The sequence below is a fragment of the Xiphophorus hellerii genome, chromosome 3 (genome assembly GCF_003331165.1).
Source record: "Xiphophorus hellerii strain 12219 chromosome 3, Xiphophorus_hellerii-4.1, whole genome shotgun sequence".
Classification (NCBI taxonomy): Eukaryota; Metazoa; Chordata; class Actinopteri; order Cyprinodontiformes; family Poeciliidae; genus Xiphophorus; species Xiphophorus hellerii.
In genome coordinates, this window is record NC_045674.1 from 2,106,196 (window position 1) to 2,124,643 (window position 18,448).

Sequence of the window (18,448 nt, forward strand, 5' to 3'; positions counted from 1 at the left end):
CCCCGGTTGATGCTCGGCTCTATTTCTTTTCACTTCTTAATGTTTACTCGGACTTGCAGCTTCTTTGACACCGAGATTCGTTAGAAACCGGAACCGAACGGGCCGTTTTCTCCTCGGTTCGGTTATGAACTGAGCTCCCTCCGACCCGGGCAGCTGTTGGCCGACTTTAGGTGAGTAAATTCATTTTTTTAAAGCGAAGTGAAGCTGAAATGTGTTGTTTTTATTGTTCAGCGTGAGGTCAGCGTTGGCTGCTTTACTGCAGGAAAAATGATGGGAAATAAAAACCAAAAACTGGGAACTTGCTGAGCTGAAGAAACGTGATGCGCTGGCAGCTTTTATTTCAGTAGTTAAATAACCAGGAAAACCCTAAAATAAAATGCCTTCGCACCAAAATGGATTTGTTTAATCTGAAACTTCAAAGTTAATTACAAGTTATAATTTACGGATTTTGTCTTTATTTACGGTTGTTATGAGTTATCCTGTCCAGCTGTTGTCCTGAGATAATGGACTCTAAGTGCCTTAAAACTGAAAAATGGGCTTTAAAGACGTTTGGCTCTTTAGATGAAACTCAGAGAAACTGTCCCATTAAAGTCCGGCGGTGAGAAAAGTGTTCCAGCTGCTTTTTGGCCATCATGATGGGTTTAAATCTGTTTCAGTGCTTCTTTAAAGACGCGTCTCTCACACCGAAGAGGGATTCTTTACTTTTTAATTTTTTTATTGACTTCATGCAATCTGCTGGACTTCCTGGATGCTTGGATTGACTGTTGTTTCTAAAACTGTTTAAATTGAATATTTGATTTGGTTTTGAATGTGATTGTTTTATCTTTGGACCGTTCTTGGATGAATTTAATTGATTTCATTGAGTTCAGACTGAGTTGGTTCAGAGCCAGAGCCTGCTGAAGCGTTTCTGGGGCCCTGAGCAGATCTGGATTTGGGGCCCATTTTCTACTTAAGTTAATTGAAATTGTTTTGAAAAATCCTGAATTTGATGTTTTAATAAGAAAATAGTAATACAGTTAATTTACAGTCACATTATTGTTAAGAGACAGAAAATCTGTGAAAAAAAATTGAGCTCCTTTGCTGTTACCTTGTTGTGAATGCTAAGGCTAGTTAGCAGCAGAGCCACTGATGATGGCGGATAAACAGTTTTCATGTAATTGTAAGTTGTTTCTCAGCCATTAGCAAATTTAGTAGCGACTACCTGAAGTTGATTGACAGCGCTAAGACCCGCCTCCTGATTGGCTCTGATTGGTTGTTTGTGATGCATTTCTTCAGACGGCAGTAGAGCTCAGGACTTGGAGGAGATTGATCTTTTCACAGATCATCTCATAAACATACATAATAAATATGTAATTCTGCAGCGCCCCCTGTAGGCTTGGAGTGGACCAGGATGTGGTTTAATTTACACTGATGTGATTTGGTGCTGTATGTAAACAAAGTGAATTTGGCTGCCCCCTACAGGCGGGTTCAAGGTGCAAATCTTAACGCTGCAGCAACAAAACACGACTCACAGCCCAAAGTGGAACATTTTTGGTTTGATTTATTTAAAAGAAAAGCAAAATAATTGGATTAAAAATGTGTTTAAAGTCTATTAAAGGTGGAGGAAACAGGAATGGGAGACGTAGACCGTAATGTTTGTCACAATATTTTGGGAAAACCTTACAAAAGTTAAGATAATAAGTTTTTAAAAAATCCACTGTAGTTTCTTTTTTTTGGCAATAATTCCTTTTCCTCAGCAGACAGAAGTAAAATGAAGAATAGTGGATTAAAATCAGTCATCGTGAAACATGAAAATGATCTGATATATTTTCTCATGACTCACAGACAGGCTTGATGTTTCCATTACTGTAAAAGTATTTCCCTTAATGTACTTACTTTAGTTAAGAGTTTAAATTTGATTTGATTCAAATTTTATAAACAAACATCAGCATGTGTGTTTCTCAGCGACAGACCAACATGGGAAATGATACAGATGATTTTAATAGATAAAAATCTGAAAAGTGTGGTGTGCTTTTGTTGTCAAACCTCTGAGTCATAACTTACAGAACTTCCTCTGAATCTGCAAATACAGCTGCAAGTGTTTTTTTTTATGTTCGTTCTTCTCTTTGTTCTTCACAAAACAGCTCAGTTTCAATCTGAGGAAAACAATCCCCACTGCATGATGCTGCCACCACCTTGTTTCATCATAGAAGTCATATGTCCAGACTGTGCAGTGTTGCTTTGCTACGTGTTTACAGTTGTGCAACTTGAGTGGATTAATTTAGGGGTATCTCAGTAAATACAAAATAAAGTCAAAATGCCAAGAATGTTTTAGTTAAAGGGGCAGTAATAAGTACATATAAGAACAATCAGTTTAATTTATGTTATTAAAAACAAATTCTAGTATAAATTTATGTTTTTAAGAAACTCCTGCTCTTTCTGAAACTGCCTTCAGGAAGTCATCACAGCATGGCTCCTCTATTAACCCTTTAGCAACATTTTTACCAGCGTTGCTCTGAGAAGTGGATGAGCTCAGCAGATCTGCAGCTCCTCCAGGTGTTTGCTAATTGCTGCTGGCTAGTCTGAAGGAGCTGAGTGGAAACTTGGAAGCTGCAACTGTGAGGAGGAGCTGTGCCTCGAAGGCGGGGCTAAGTCCACCCAGGCGTTTTGCTCATCTCAATGGTTGCCATGGAGATTAAATAATTCTCAAACATCCATTAAGAATCAAGGCAGGACTCCATATTGGTAGGGTTTTAATGAGGGACTAACAGTACAACATAATAAAAAGCTAAAAAATGGCTAATTTTACATAACACTGCCTCTTTAAATATTACATTTTATTTTCCTTCCATTTAGTTTCTCTTTAATTGCCTCTATACAACCATGATCTATTCTTAGGTTGGTGCTGTAAATCCTGTGATCTACTTGCTTAATTCAGGATGTTATTTCTGCGCTCAGCCTCCCTGGACCTCCACAGTAAATGTTTTTACTCTGTCTGTCTCAACTTTTCTCATTGTGTTCTGTGATTTCCTGCCTTTCCCTTTTTATGTTCCTCTGCCGCTTTGAAAGCCTCTCCAGATCCGACTGTGACTCGTTCACGCTGTCCTCTTCTGCCAAGTCTCCTCCATCGATTAATTGCAGAGGAAGTGGCTGGGAGTGGGTCCGCCGCTTCCTCAGCCTCTCCTCTGCCCCCGTTTGCTTTTTATTAAGCCGCTCCGAATGGGTCCAGGTTCTGGAGTGAGCCGGGCTGGTGAAACGTGGCGGCCGTGTGGCGGTGACTCAGCCGTCATGAACTGTCAGAGAAGTTAAGCAGAAGAAGACTCGAGCGGTTTCTGCATCCTTGGAGTCAATAACGTAACTTCTCTCCGGTCCGCTCCATTTGGACTTGGTTAAGAGATTATTCTGACATGTTTTGGTCCAGAACTTTAGAAAACGTGATGCTAAAGGACAGTTTTAGCACCAAGTGAAAGCTAAACCACTGTGAACAGTCGTTTGTAGTTTGTGTTGACAGGCTGACGGATTAATGGGTAGATTTAGAGTTTCAGAATGATTAACTTTGTGAGCATTGAAGCGAACTGTCTGGCAAGAAAAAAATCATTTCTTTTTCACACTGGAGCCATAAAAAAGACAGTAAATTACAGCAAATTTAGCTTTGTTGCACTTCTGTGTCTGGGAATGAGAAGCTTTTTGATTAAGAAGGCTTCAGCACTTGGTGACGATGTCGGCTGAAAACCGACGGTTAGCTTCTGTCTGGATCTGACTTCACCTCCGTTCTGAACGTCAGCGAATTGGGGTCAACCTCAGAAAGTTTTAATGAAAGAACGTGGAAATTACTGGGTTTCCAAAGTCGCAAATTTGCAAAAAAAACCAGACAAAAAAAACATGAAATTATTTAGTGGACTGTACCGGTCTGTCGTGGTGAAGAGAGAGCTGAGTCAAACAGCGAAGCTCTCGATTTATTGGTTGATCTACGTTCAAACCCTCAACTATGGTCATGAGCTTTGGGTCATGACTGAAAGAACGAGATCATGGATACAAGCGGCCGAAATGGGTTTTCTCCGCAGGGTGTCTGGGCTCTCCCTTAGAGAGCTCAGTCATCCAGGAGAGACTCGGAGTAGAGCTGCTGCTCCTTCATATCGAGAGGAGCCAGTTGAGGGGCATCTGGTCAGGACGCCTCCTGGACGCCTCCCTGGTGAGGAGTTCAGGCGTTCGCCTTGGGATTCCACCGGAGGAGCTGGAACAAGTGACCGGAGAGGAAAGTCTGGGCCTCCCTACTGAAGCTGCTGCCCCCGCGACCCGACCCCGGATAAACGGAGAAAGATAGATGGATGGATGAAATTTAAAAAACTTTTTTTTTTTATTTCTGAGATTCAGAAGTCAAAAATGATCGAGTTTTCGGAGTCTCAAAAGTTGAACATTTTTGACATTTGAAACTCCTAAATTCCAAGTTTTGCTATAAAAAAAGTGCAACTTTTAAAACTCAGAAATTAGTTTTTTTCTAGAAAATTTCTGAAATTAATTTCAGTTTTTGAGTTTGTTCTTGGAAAATCTACTTTTCAAACTCAAAAATCTTCTTGTTTTCCCCAGAAATTCTAGAAAATACTAGCAAAATTTATATCACATTTTTGACTTTTGAACGTCAAAAATATGACGTTCATATTTTTGAACGTCATATTTAAAAAAAAAATAAATAAATAAAAATTTTTCTAAGAAATTTTCTGAATTTTTTCTATCTAATTTGTGAGTTTTCAAACAAAAAAGTTTCCATGTTTTTTTTCCCAAAAATGTCAGAGATTAATCTCAAAATTTGAGTTTTTTTCTAGCAAATTTTTAACTTATAAAAATTCAAAATTTGCACGTTTTTTCCCCAAAATGTCTGAGATTAATCTAGCAAATTTGTGACTTTTCAAACTCAAATGTTTTTGTTTTTCCTAGAAAATCTCAGATTTTTTGGCTTAAATTTTCTCCTACTCTTTTCTTTCTACAATGACCTTAACACGCCGTTGTATACGGACACCTAAAGATCTCTGGGAAATTTTCTTTCTTTCTTGTTGAATTCTTCCTGAAAGCCTCCGTGTTTTCCATTGTTGTCCAGTTGAGCTGAAGTGAGCTGAGAAACGTCTTTGTTTGCCTTCAGCGTCCTCATATGAGATCCTCATTAGCGGAGATCGGCCCTCTACGGGCCGTTTCAGAGATCAGAAACGTTACAAGTCGCGTCCGACAGCTGGAGATCTGGTTTACCAGCGTGTGTTTGTCCAGAGCAGCGTTCGGTTTCAGGCGGGGGACTGGATTTGTTTTGGTAGTCGATGAATCTGGCCAGAGACACAAAGGGATTTCAGAAAGCAGAGCAGAGGCTGGAGTCTTTCAGGCGAATTTGATCCTTCTGGACTTTTCTACGGTTTAGTGAAAGAGCGCCGAGGCGGCAGTGACACGTTCCGACCCCACAGCTCAACACCACGGCCTGACGTCTCTGTTTGGGCGAACCAGCCGACCGCAGGTAGCAGATGATTGATTTACCTGAACTCTGTGACCCAAACACATTCACGCCACCAGCCACGTCAGCTCTGCGTAACTCCGACTCGCTGAGGGTTGGGAAGAGTTTCTGCTGCCACAGCCAGAACGGACCGAGCCGTAGCCTGGACGTTAGCCATCAGGTGGCCACATAATTACGAAATCTGAGATCTGGAAAATAAATTTGCTTAATTGAAACATGGCAGTTTCGCGTTTCCTCGTGTTTGGTTTGATGGTGCGTTTCCATTACAAATGTGTACAAAACTTTGCTGATATATATAAAAAAAAAACACGTTTGCAATGCGGTGTTTCCATTAAATAAGAAACACAGTTAAAATAACATTTAAATAAGTTTGTTCACAGAATAAGTTTCTAAAAAAAAACTCCAACTACTTCCTGTCGTTTTCTTCTTCATGACTTTCGCCAGTAGTTAACATCTGGTTGTTGTTCATGTGACTCGTATGATGTGAGAAAAAAGTTTTTCCATTGCAGTTTTGTGAAATAAATACAAAAAACCGCCTCATCATAACCAAAACTTTTCCGCGTTTCCATTAAGCAGATTTATTCTCAAAATGTCAGATGTTGCTCAGATTTAGATTTACTTTGTTGCTTTGGTACATTAACATTAAAAATAAAACAAAACAAACCAATAATTTACCAAAAATAAGATATTGTCCAAATCTCCATTTGAGACTTTTAGGAAAAAGTTAAATGATTAAATATGACAGGCAGTTTATTTTCTCTGATTCAGGTTGTTTGTGTTTTCACATCAGAAATCTTTGGATTCAAGCCTCCTTTCATTTCCTTGCATTGCGCAGAACTTTGTCAATATTGCGCTAATGTAAAAAAAACCCCTAAATTTCCCAAATGCAGGGCTTCTGCTAAATAAGATACACAATTAAAATTACATGAATAAATTGTTCATGCGTTACGTCATTAAAACCATCATCATTGTCCTACCACTTCCTGCCACAAAGAAGTGATGCAAAAAAAGTGTCACCTTTGCAGTTTTGCAACAAAAAACTAATTTCAATAGAGACTGAAAACCACCTCATCCGAGCGCCAAAACGTTTGATCAATAAAACTGTTTTTTTTTTTTTATTGCTGTGTTTCTACATTTATTTTTGAATTTCAAACTGCGCAATTATATCAGATTGACTTTATTTTGGTAAACTAACAACAAAAATGAGTAATTTAAGAAAATCATTTTCCAAAAATATGATATGGACCAAATCTTCTCCAACGTTTGACACTTTTTGAAGGAAGAAGTCAGCTCTCTGATTTAAGTCATTAAATATGTAGGGCGGTTTTTTCTCTGATTCTTGTGTTTTCACATCAAAGATCAGTGGATTCAAACCTCCTTGTGTTTACATGTTGCAAAGTTTCCCAGCAGCCTTTCTGTCGCCGTGCTGAGGATGAGTCATGAAACGAAGAAGCTTTTTGTCTTGGTAAACGTTCCCTTTTGAAGTAAAAATAGCCCAGTTGAGAAAAACAAAGGGCTGTGGGGTTCCAGAAGAAGGTGACGCTGTTGAATATTCCTACCACAGGCTTATATAAGCCTCCATATGTTCTGCAGCCGTGCAAATAATCTGGAGCAGATTGGACTGCAGCCATCGTTCGGCTCCGGCTGGAGAACGCGAGCAGTTTCTTTTGGGCCTGGATGATAAAAACGCGAGGGGTCGGGGGGTTTGTGGAGGCAGCCAATGAGCCGGCGGACCGACCGCAGGCTGCATGTTCTGTGGCGAGGTTCCTTCCTGATGCTGGCGGTCGGTGGGCGGAGCCACACCGGAGACACTGTTTGTCAAGCCTCAACCTGGCGGCGCACGCAGGGCGGCTGGAACCAGAGGGAACCTGAGAGGGTCGTGTTTGTTTTCGTTGCTCGTAAAATTAAAGTTTGTCTGTGTGGAGATTAAGTATCAGCCTGTCGTTGTTCAGCACGTGGAAAACAAACGGCGTTGATGTCATGCTTGGCACCCATGGACACCAGGAGGCTTGATGGTTTCCTCCATCCACTCCACCAGCTGTTTTAAACTCACAGCGTCCATCTTGCTTTTTATTAGACTTATTTTCCTCCGTTTCTTACTGCTTCGTTTTCCAGGCCACTTCAGAAAGACAAACTCAAGCCACGTTGAAAGATTGTCAGTTTGTCAGCAGGAACATTATTCAAAAGAACACGAGCTCTGCCTGGCAGAAAGGGAGTTATTAGTGAAAGTGGAGCAGAGAGGGACAGAAAAGGGGAAACGGAGTCACTGTAGGTCCGATAGTTTCATCCAGGGACCGTTTCTTTCGTAGAGATGTCAGAGTAAATAACTGGAGATGCAGCAGTGGATGAACATCCAAGATGTTTTCTTTTGGCTTCCTATCGTTTTTCCGTTTGAGCTCTGCAGCGCGGATCCGATTCAGTTTGAGACAAGATGGACACACAAAAATCATACCACTTAAATGTTTCTTTTTTTTAAACATTTTGTCATGTTTCAAACCAGAAACCATGTGAAACGAGGGCTGGACAATATAAACATTTTATACCAGTCGCTACTGGTAAGTATTGATTAGTTTTTGTTTCAAATACCTGAAATATATCACACCACATCATTTTTTATTTTTAACCAGTCGTGAGAAACGGCAACAAAACCTTAAACTGATGCTGCGCAAGCTACTCTGCATGTTGTTGCTAGGCAACCAAAAAGTGAGTGAGTTGATGCCACCAAACTTGTGGGCAGATTGAAGCTGAGCGGCTAAATCGTTCCTCTGCCTACATCTCCCAGAATGCTGTGCGGTTCTGGATCAGAGTTCAGTTAATACTCTATCAGATGTATTATCTATTAATACTGATCATGTGCCGTTCGCGTTATATATTTTTATTGATTTATTGTCCAGCCCTACGTGAAACAAAGCAGTGATTTTTCTGAAATTTAATTGAGTAAACCAATAAAAATTGGCACATTCTACAGATTTTTTATATCATGTTAAGATTTTTTTATACAACATTAGAAATACATTAAAAGATGCAAAAATAATTTTTTTTGATGAAGAAAACAAACATTTTATTGTCTAAAAAGGCAGAAATTTAGCAATGAATTTGAACCTAAAACTACGCTAATGAGAAGTTTTGGCTAAAATATATTTAGAAAGATGTTTTGATTTTAAATGAAAAATGTGTTTACATGCAGCAAAGTTTTAGCTCAATTATTCCCCTGACTATGTTGTTTTTTCAGTAAATTGCCTCCAGTTAATGATTAATCAGTTACTGTATTAGTTGATTATTCTTTCAATAGTTGATTTATCTGATTAATCGTTTCAGCCGCAGTAAGTTGAAAATAAGAAAAGAAAGCAATGTGTATGGAGATCCACTTTGCAGTTACTCTCTGCTTTTGTTGATCTGTCTGATAAAATCCTGATAACTTACATTAAAATTTCTGTCTTTACTCAGATAGATGTGAATACTTTGTCTGAGGTGAGTAATAAAGTAATGAGCAGATGATGTTTTTCTGTAAAGACTAACCTCGCCTGGAGGAAGCCTCCGTTTTATTAACTGTGTTAACAACAAAACTGCTTCATGCTCCTGAAATAATAAATAATTTGCAGCAGCTCTTAGAAACCTGCTGCGCCTTTCGCTGCTTCTGTTTGCCTTTGAACGGCCAAGAAAAGAAAAAGTTGTGAGTTAGCTTGATCAGATCGTGCCCACACATGTAGACCGGCGATGTTGCCCCTCCCCCACACGCTGCTGTTTGCCCAGGACGTCCTGGATCCTTCCTCCGCTTCCTGTGGTGCTGGACAGATACGCAGGTGCCAAACAAAAACATCTCCAGAGATTTGTCTTCAGTAAAGCCTCTCTGTTTGCCACGAGGCAGCAAAAACAGACGACTGGAAGCCCCCCCGCCTGGTGGGGGCTGGAATGGTTTCAGTCCAGAAAAACAGCATAAAAAAAGTCAGGAACGTCTCTAAAGGTTCACCTTCAGGCTGCACACGTGGCTCAAGTTTTGGAGAGAAGAAAATAAAGCTTTAACGTCCAGATGCTGCAGAATGGGGCCCATCTGGACCGGGGGGGAGTTGATGAGTGGAGGAAAAAGCTCTAAAGTGATCACCTTAATACGTTTCAGGTTTTAACTTGGTCTTCCAGAAAGGCAGTAATAATTGTGCCAGAAGATGGTCTGTAAATCAATAGGGTTGAAGTTTTAGGAATTTATTACGGCGGGTTCTGGAGGTAGAACCTGCAAATGTTTGCAAACCTTTGTTGATATTCTGCATTCAACAAAAATTTGAGCACATTTGTAATAGAAATGCAGGTATTAAAGCTGCGTTTTTATCACAAATGTGTGCAAATGTTAGTCAATATTCTAATGCCAAAAAAAAATTCCATAACTTCACAATTGCGTTGTTTCCATTAAATAAAAATGCAATTAAAATTTCACATGACTTATCGTGGGATAAGTCATTAAAAACGTGCTGAGACATCATCCTCCTACTCCTTCCTGTTGTCGTCTTCTTCATGGTTTCCGGCAGTAGTAACATCCGGTTGTTGATCATGTGACTCATGTGATGCATGAAAAAGCGTTTCCATTGCAGATTTGCAAACACGCTACTTTTGTCCGATACAGCAGCAAAAAAACAAACAAACAAAAAAAACGCTTAATCTTTTCGCAAAACCTGGAGTTTTTCGAAATTGCCATGTTTCCATTGAATAAGAAATGCAAGAAAAATCACACAAATAAGTTTGTTCACGCGATAAGTCGTTAAAAAATATGGAGCACCATCATCCTCCATCTACTTCATGCTATCTTCTTCCCTCTGGTTTGCGCCAGCGGCAACATCTGATTGTTGATCACATGACTTAATGTGAGGCGATAAAAGTCTTTCCATTTCAGTTTTACAAAATACGCTAATTATGACCCGGCCAAGAAACCGCCTCATCCTAGAGCCAAAACTTTTTATCTAAAAACGGAAGTTCTTTCAAAACTTTTGCATTTCCAATTAGCAAATTTATTTTTGTGATTTCTTTGCCCGTATCTAAAATAGTGTATTTCCTAAAACTGCAATGTAAACACTTTTTATGCATCACACAAATCCAGTGATCAACAACAGGATGTTACTACTGGCAGAAACCATGAAGAAAACAGGAAGTAGTAGAACGATAATGGGGTGGCGTGTTTTTAAAACTGGCGGCGAAAAAGGCAGAGTATTCAAACAAACTAGATTTGTCTCATGGATGGGAGACCGCCAGTTAAAGGGTTAATGACCTATGGTGTGAACAAGTTTATTCATTTGACTTTAAAAGTTCTTCTTATTTAATAATTTGTTGTTTTTGTTAAAGTTTTGTGTACATTTGTAATGTCGACGCAGCTATTGGCAGATTTTTATCTGAACTGATTTCTGAGCAGCTGCAGTTCATTTATTATCTTTAGTTCTCTCTTCTCTCCCTGCGGCGGCGGCGCCTCCCTGAAGCCGGCAACACGTTAGTTTGGTAAATCTTTCAGGTGTCACATGTGCAACAGGACCTCCATGTAAGCCACAAACAGAGGAAAACAACCAGAGAACGATTCTGTGACAGTTTCAGCCCCAATAGGAGCAGCAGAGAAAGCTGCCATCCAGCCGCCACTGAGGTGTCGTCTTAATCTGAAGCAGATGTGGCGACGTTCGAGAACGTTACTGTAAATTACCTCCTCCTCCGTACAGCAACCACCCAGAGATTTACGTCGGAGTCGAGGCGCAGGAATGTTATCTGCAGAGAGAAATCCAAGCGCCTTGAGTCACAGTAAAACATGGCGCTTCCCGCAGACCTTCAGGGAGATCAGGGTAATGTTGTCAGTCAACGCCGACCCCCCCAGAGACGCAGCCGATAAAAATGTTCAGCCGTAGATTCCAACCTCTGAATCCTTCCCGTCCCAAACAAAGGCCACAGAGGACATTTATGGCAAAATCAACGTATATGTCGAGCTGCGCTCAGCAGGAAAGCGTTGCATGTTCACATCTGTGTTTATGAGGATGTTTGACGCTGGGTTTTTGTGATGATTAGGCGGTTTTTCAGTCCCTGCAGGTTCAGCGTTTCCTCATAGAGACTCTGATCGCCTGTTTCCTCTCATAAAACCAACGAATCAAACAAGCGATCAGAAACTGCTCACCTCAGGTCAGTCAGCAGGAAACATGGATTATTTTTAGGCATGTTGATGTCTAAAAAAGCCTTAAACACAGAGGTAGTTCTCTTAAAAGCCTGATTTATGTTGGTTTATTCTGGTGAGGTTAAAAACAATCACATAGTCCGGTAAAAACCCAACGCTTCCTTTTAGTGTAACATTGGACACTCGGTATATTTGGAAGTTACTTGAGGCCTCTAAGAATGCTTAAAACTTAATAGTTCAAATGCAAAATAGAACTTAATATAAATTAACACACAGCCAATAAAGTGTCAAGAGGTATTTAAGCTTCTAAAGTTGCAGTTTCTGGAGAAATGTTTAGATATTCTCTATAAAAAAACTCTTATTTATCTTTGTTTCAACTAAGTATAGATTTAAAGAGAAATATCAGTCATTGGTCAAATATTTACTGTTCATAAACTCCCATTCAAAAATGCGACTTGTCCCTTTAACTTAAAATTTCATCCATAAGAAATTGCCAGGAAAAAAAGCGTTGCATCGTTTGCAGTAAACTTTCATTTAATTTGTGTTTTGCTCAGTTTACATCTGGTTACGCTGTGATTTAATTTACTTTCCACATATTAAAACCTGATCTTTGCACATGAAACATTTGAGATAAAAAAAAAAAGTTATGTATTAAAAATATGTCAAAGTGCAGCTGCAGCCACTTTCTCCCAACACTGCAGTGAAGTTTAATTACACACCAACCGAAAACCTTTGTCTTTTTAAACTTCAGAGAACAATCTTTATCTTCATTTTCCTTGAAACTGGATTTCCTTTGATCATTAAAGCATCTCTCTCTGCTTGATATCAGTGTGTAAGTCAATTATTCCAGTCTTCCTCTGTTGGGTCAGAAAGCAGTGGGAAGAACAGCCACAGAAAACAAATCAAATGGGCTGCTGCGTCTCACACAGACCTCCCGTCACACAACTTTAATTCATTTGTAGATTTACAAACATTTACAGAACGAGCCTGGAGGTCAAAAGCCCTCAGAGCTTTTCAAAAGAAGCCGTAAAAACACAAAGAGCCTCCAGTGAACTCTGAGAAATTCATCTGATTAGATGAAAAGACGAGCAATTAACTGTAAATTAGTGCGTTTAAGTTTCTCCGCTCTGTTCTTTGATGCTTATTTTGACTCGGCTGCCATAAAACAACCTTCTTTTTAAGAGTTTATGAAGCCACTTCTGTTGAGTCTTCATTTAGTTTCTGCCTGTAATGCAAAAAGCCCAAGACAGTAGTCTTATTTATAAAGGCTGTCAGTTTAAACAAAGACTACAAAGACTGCCAACAAAAAATGAATTCACATACGCTCATTTGAACACATGTAAATGACGTATTTCATGATTTTTACACTTGTTTCTTACTGGTTTTCATGTCCAAACTCCAGATGTATAAATAACCTGTGAGTTTTCATTTACGGAGCAGCTTTCAGTGGTCATAATGTTCTGCCTGATCAGACCACACTCATCGCCGGCGTTTGGAGGGTTTCCTGAGTTTCAGTAGCAGGAAAAGATGTGGAGGAAGTTTGTGTCTGAATCAACAGATCCCTGCTGGAACAATGGCTGAGAGGATCAGAGACAAACTTCCACAGAGTCAATAATCTGCCTGAGACAAGATCTGGGTAAAAATAAAACTCCTGTCACACAAATACAGAAAGCAGAAGATACAGAGAGTCTCTTCGTTTGATTAAAGTTCAGGTTTTGTCTCATTATTTAAACTCTTTTTGGATAAAACATGAAAAAGTTCTAAAGAAAAATCAAAATGTTAAAGGGAGTTTAGATATTCTCTCATGTGACGTAGCTTCTATCTTTTAGCTGAGACAGACATGTAGCCTACATGTTACTGCATGTAGTTACTCTGCCAGTCAGCAGAACCTTCTTATTCACACCAAGAGTTCGTACGTCGTTTATAAATCCGTTTAAACACTGAAACAGTTCTGAAGCTCCTCCATGCTGTAAACGCTCTTTATGTTCACTAAGTAGTGAAATAAGTCGTAGTCTGAGATCGGAGGCAGCTTGTTCACATCGTCTGACATGTTTCCATTCTCCGTCTCATACAGCAGCAGCCATTTTGTTCATGTGTCTTTCTGTTGCACTTCGGTGAAAGAGTTGAGGCCATGGTTCAGCCATGCTTTGCCTACCAAGACGGCGACGGATCACTTCCTGTTCAGACTTGTGGGGTCTATGTATTCCTTCACCAGTAGATCACAGACATGTTGCTGTGAGAGGTTGTGCAGGTCTGGTTCTGTGACTGAATGTTGGACGTTTATCCAGCTTCCAAAGGAGAGCTGAATCTGGCTCGGTTCTTTGCTTTTATCGGTGAATAAATGACATTTACATGCCTGAACGCAGTAAAAACTAACTCTGTTGGTGGTTGCTGGTTTATATCAGTGATATTCTGATGAACCTGTTGATGTGGTGAACCCTGACCCACACGTTAATCTGTCTTACAAGCAGCTGGCCCGTAATGTCTGAGCCGCTCTGCTCCGTTCCCGCTCTGTGAGTCTGCAGCACAATGCAAAGCTGTGTTTTTGGTCACAGTTTGTGGACAGCTTGTGTTTTTATTTTACAAGAGCTCCGTGCATCCTCGTGCCAGCGTGATCCACAGAGCATTAGAGCACATATAATTACAGCGCCGTATGGTCATGTCCCTCTCAAACCTCAGCCAGGGCCTCCATTTTGGGTTTTCCACCATCTCGCTTGCTGGAGTTTGGGTTTGTGAAGCGGCCGGCTCGCGCTGAAGGTGAGCGGCTCGATGAGATTTATCTCGCTCTGGGTTCTTGTGGCGCTCTGACCAGCGGAGCCGCAGCCATCCGGCCTGCGGTTTCTGCAGAGCGGAGGACCAGGCAGCTGTTTGCGCCGCGACAGACAGAGCTGCAGGCTGAAACGTGTCGGAGGGGGAGAAGAGGCCCAGATGGAGAGAAAACAACAGAGTATCAGAGTAAACCACATCACATCACACATCTGCAAAAACCCAACACTTAATGAGTGAAAAAACAAAGATTGGTTTGTTGTTTTCTCATCAAAGTCCCCAGAGAGAGCCGTAAAAAGCCTCGTTATAAATCCGCTCGCTCGCTTTTAACCCGCGTTGCATTATTGGGCCTCAGAGATCGGTTTGTTTGCTTGGAGAAAGGGTCGGTCCACATGATGTTATCCGTTCATCCTGATAATCACAGCGAGAGTTAAAAAAGTCAGAGCGAAGCCAACTCACTGATTTCTGGCCCAGAAACTCTCTGGTTGGGCAACTGCTGCTGATAAAAGTTGTTATTTTTGCTCTAAATCAAGAAGTTTTTAAAAGTTTTTTCAACATCCTTATTGTGTCTTTGTAGAGCAGAGTTAGGAAGAATAAAATCTTCAACAGTAACTGTGTTTCCATTGACCATATAATTGCATAATCTGAGAGTTTGAAAATAATTTTTCTTACTAGAAACACATGAATTTGGAAAAAAAAAACAATCGTTTTCCAATAAAAAGTTTTGGCTCAAGGAAGAGACGTTTTTTTGGCCGTATGGTCAAACGTTTCACAAACTCTCATCCATTTGGAGTCACTAGCTGCGTTTCCATTCACCTTAAAATGGCACCAATTGGAACCACAAAAATAAATTGGTATGGAAATGCACAAAATTCAATAAAACGTTTTGCAGCTATGATGAGTAACTTTTTTTTTGCAGTATCATAATTGCTTTATTTAGCAAAACTGCAACGGAAAAATGTTTTCATATCAAGCGAGTCACATAATCAACAACCGGACGTCGCCACTGGCAGAAACCATGAAGAAGACAACAGGAAGTAGTTGGAGGATGATGGTGTTTGTGTTTTTTAATGATTTATTACGTGAACAAACTTATTTTAATTGAGTTTCTTCTTTAATGGAAACAAAAAATGTGTTTTCTTTTAGTGGAATACTGACAAGGATTTACACACATTTATAATAGAAACAGATTCTCAAACGAGTCGGTGGCAAAAATAAAATGGAGAGTTAGTACGGTTTTATGCATGTAACTAGTTCCACTGGCAGATTATTTCACTTATTACAAAAGTCAAAATCTGTGAAATAGTCTGATAATGGAACTAGTACTTTTTTATTCAATATGTAAGAATTATTTATTTCAAATTAGCTTCTATATCTTTCTCAAACATTATTTGTAAGTCAGTTTTGTCTTTTTTTAAGTGTACAACTATTTGCACTAGAAACTAGACCAAAAATCCTTTTGTGTTTTTGCAGTGAAGGGGGTGAATATTTGGCCCCTGGTTCCTGTAGTGGAAATGCCCCGTTACTCTAAAGGAAGTTTGTGTTTGGAGCTGAACTCCTTCCTCCTGCCCTGCTGAGCTCCCATCAATCTGGTCCAACACCCCAACAAGACAAACTCAAGGAGAATCTTTTCCCTTTGGGGGAGGAAGAGGAAGTTTTCCCACAGGATCCAGGAGTTAAATCCCAGCTGAACTTCCACTTCAGATGAGCTGCTGGATAAATTCCTCACAAAGTTGCACATTTCTTTAAACTAAACAGAATCAGCCGGACTTGGATCGGTTTTGTTGCAGCTCCTCCTGTTATCTAATATTTAACACAGAGTCTTTCTGCTGCACCAAACAACAGCGTTACCATGGCGACCCTATCTGCTGCTCTCCGGATGCTCTGCTCTCTGTCGCCGGGCGCTCTCCGGGAAAAACAGAGCTCAACCAGAAAAGGAGCATCAACATGAAACAAGGTTCTGATAACTGGAGCGAACAAAATGACGAAAACTGAAAAGATTTTCTCTAACTGAAATAAATAAAAACGGTAATTAATGGCAAAATCACTATAACTAACTGGAACTATATCGTGCGTTTATAAAACTAAAACATACAGAAATGATGGATATAAATATTTTTGTGTTTATAAATCTATTAATTAGGCTTTTGAACTGATGTGAAGTTGATTTTCTTTTCCCCACAGGACAGTTTATATGGGCAATTCCTGTCGTCTTCTTTGTTTTTTCCATCAGTAGCAACAACCAGCTGTTGATCATGTGACTTGTGACTCAAAATTAATGTTTCCATTGCAGTTTTGTTAAATAAACCAATTTTGATGCGGCCAGAAAAACACCTCATCCTAGCGCCGAAACGTTTTGTTGAAAAAATGCGTTTTTTCCCCAAATTGGTGTGTTTCCATGAAGCAAATGTATTTTCAAAATGTCAAACTGCACAATTGCATGACTTGTTGAGTGAACAATCTTAACCACAAATTGTTTTTATTTACTTATGATTTCAGTTGTGTTTAAATTGCAAACACAATTAAAATAAGAAAATAAGTTTGTTCAGATGATAAGTCATTAAAAAACATTCTGCGCAGTCATCCTCTAGTTACTTCCTGTCGTCGTCTTTGTCGTTTCCGCCAGTAGCAACATCAGGTTGTTAATCATGCAAAAAAAGGTGTTTCCATTGCAGTTTTGCAAAATAAACTGATTGCGGCCAAAGAAACAAGTTTTTTCAAAACTGACATGTTTAGAAAAAAAGCAGAATATCAACAAATCTTTGCGCACACTTTGTCAATATGCCACTAATGTCAGAAAAGCAGTTTTGCAATTTTTGTATTTCCATTTAAAAAGAAACACAATTAAAATCACATGTGAATAAGTTTATTCATGCAATAAGTCAATAAAAAACATGCGTCCATCATCCTCCAACCACGTCCTGTCATCATCTTCTTCTTCGTCTCTGCCAGCAGCAACAGCCGGTTGTTGATCATGTGACTTGTGTGATGCGAAAAAAATTTTCCTATTGCAGTTTTGCTAAATACACTAATTGAGATACAGCTAAAAACCTGTTTTTTTAAATTGTTGTTTCCATTAAGTAAATTTATTTCTGTAGTTCCAGTTGGTTTCATTTGAAGGTGAATGGAAACGCAGCTGGTGTCGCAGATAACGAGTCCTGCTGGATGTGAGTGTGTGAAGAGTTTGACTGCAGATTGAGAGTCTTTCTGGTTCAAAAGGCCAGCAGTTCAGGAACTCTCAGCATTAGTTTAGCAGATAGCAGCACTCACTCAGCGAAACGCTGCCTGCCAAGGCCTCTGCGCCTCCTCCTCCCCTGGATCTGCGTTTGTCAGGCACGCTACTCCCCCTGAAAACATCAGCTGCTTTCAGGCTGAAACTTTTCCACTTCAGATCTTTTTTCCAGAGTGGGGGTTCTGCTTTGGGTGCCACCTCTTACTGTAAGCCTCATCATAAACACTGCAGCGTGAGCATGAAGGCTCTGACATTTTGGGTTAATAATGTGGAAAATTGACAAATGTCATTAAATCTGTGGGTGTGTCTTGTTAAGTGGGCTGTTTTGTTTTTGTTTTTTGGGTGTGGCACTTTCTGCAGAGTTTTCTGCATGTCCCCAGAGTCTCATTAGGGGTCCCTTTCTGGCCCCCGCCCCCCGCCCGCTGGACGTGAAGCATGGCTGCAGCCGGAGAGTGTGTGCCAGCCTCACAGCGGTTTGCAGAATCCGTCCTGAGAGCCAAGACGATAACCCAGATGCAAAGGATTATGGGTCTTCCACTCAGTTGCTCTGGTTTATTGTGAGGCTGTGGTCGATGTGTCACATGTAGGAATTTATTCCAGCTTTTCTGCTCTGGAGCCACTTAATGGATTTCTTCTTTAGCAGATTTTCAGATTTTTCATGCGGATGTTTGGCTGTTGACTGCGCTGGAAGAAAGTTTCAGGTTTGCGTGTTGATCCCGATCGGTCGGCCATCGTTTAAACCTCCTCAGCTCCACATCTTCAGAGGGCAGCTGGGAGTGAAATGGTGCAGAGCTTCGCTTTAATCATGATGACTGTGACCAGCAGGTTGTCAGGAAACGTTTTG

At 40.1% G+C, this 18,448-nt stretch overlaps 1 protein-coding gene across 1 annotated transcript in view; it reads left to right on the forward strand.

Annotated features, from left to right (window-relative positions):
• Positions 1-18,448, forward strand: part of pear1 (platelet endothelial aggregation receptor 1) — a 62,688-nt gene continuing 44,240 nt past the window's right edge. The window contains exon 1 of the mRNA XM_032559623.1: positions 1-170. The gene's annotated coding sequence lies outside the window, so the exon portion shown is untranslated. The remainder of the gene's footprint in view (positions 171-18,448) is intronic.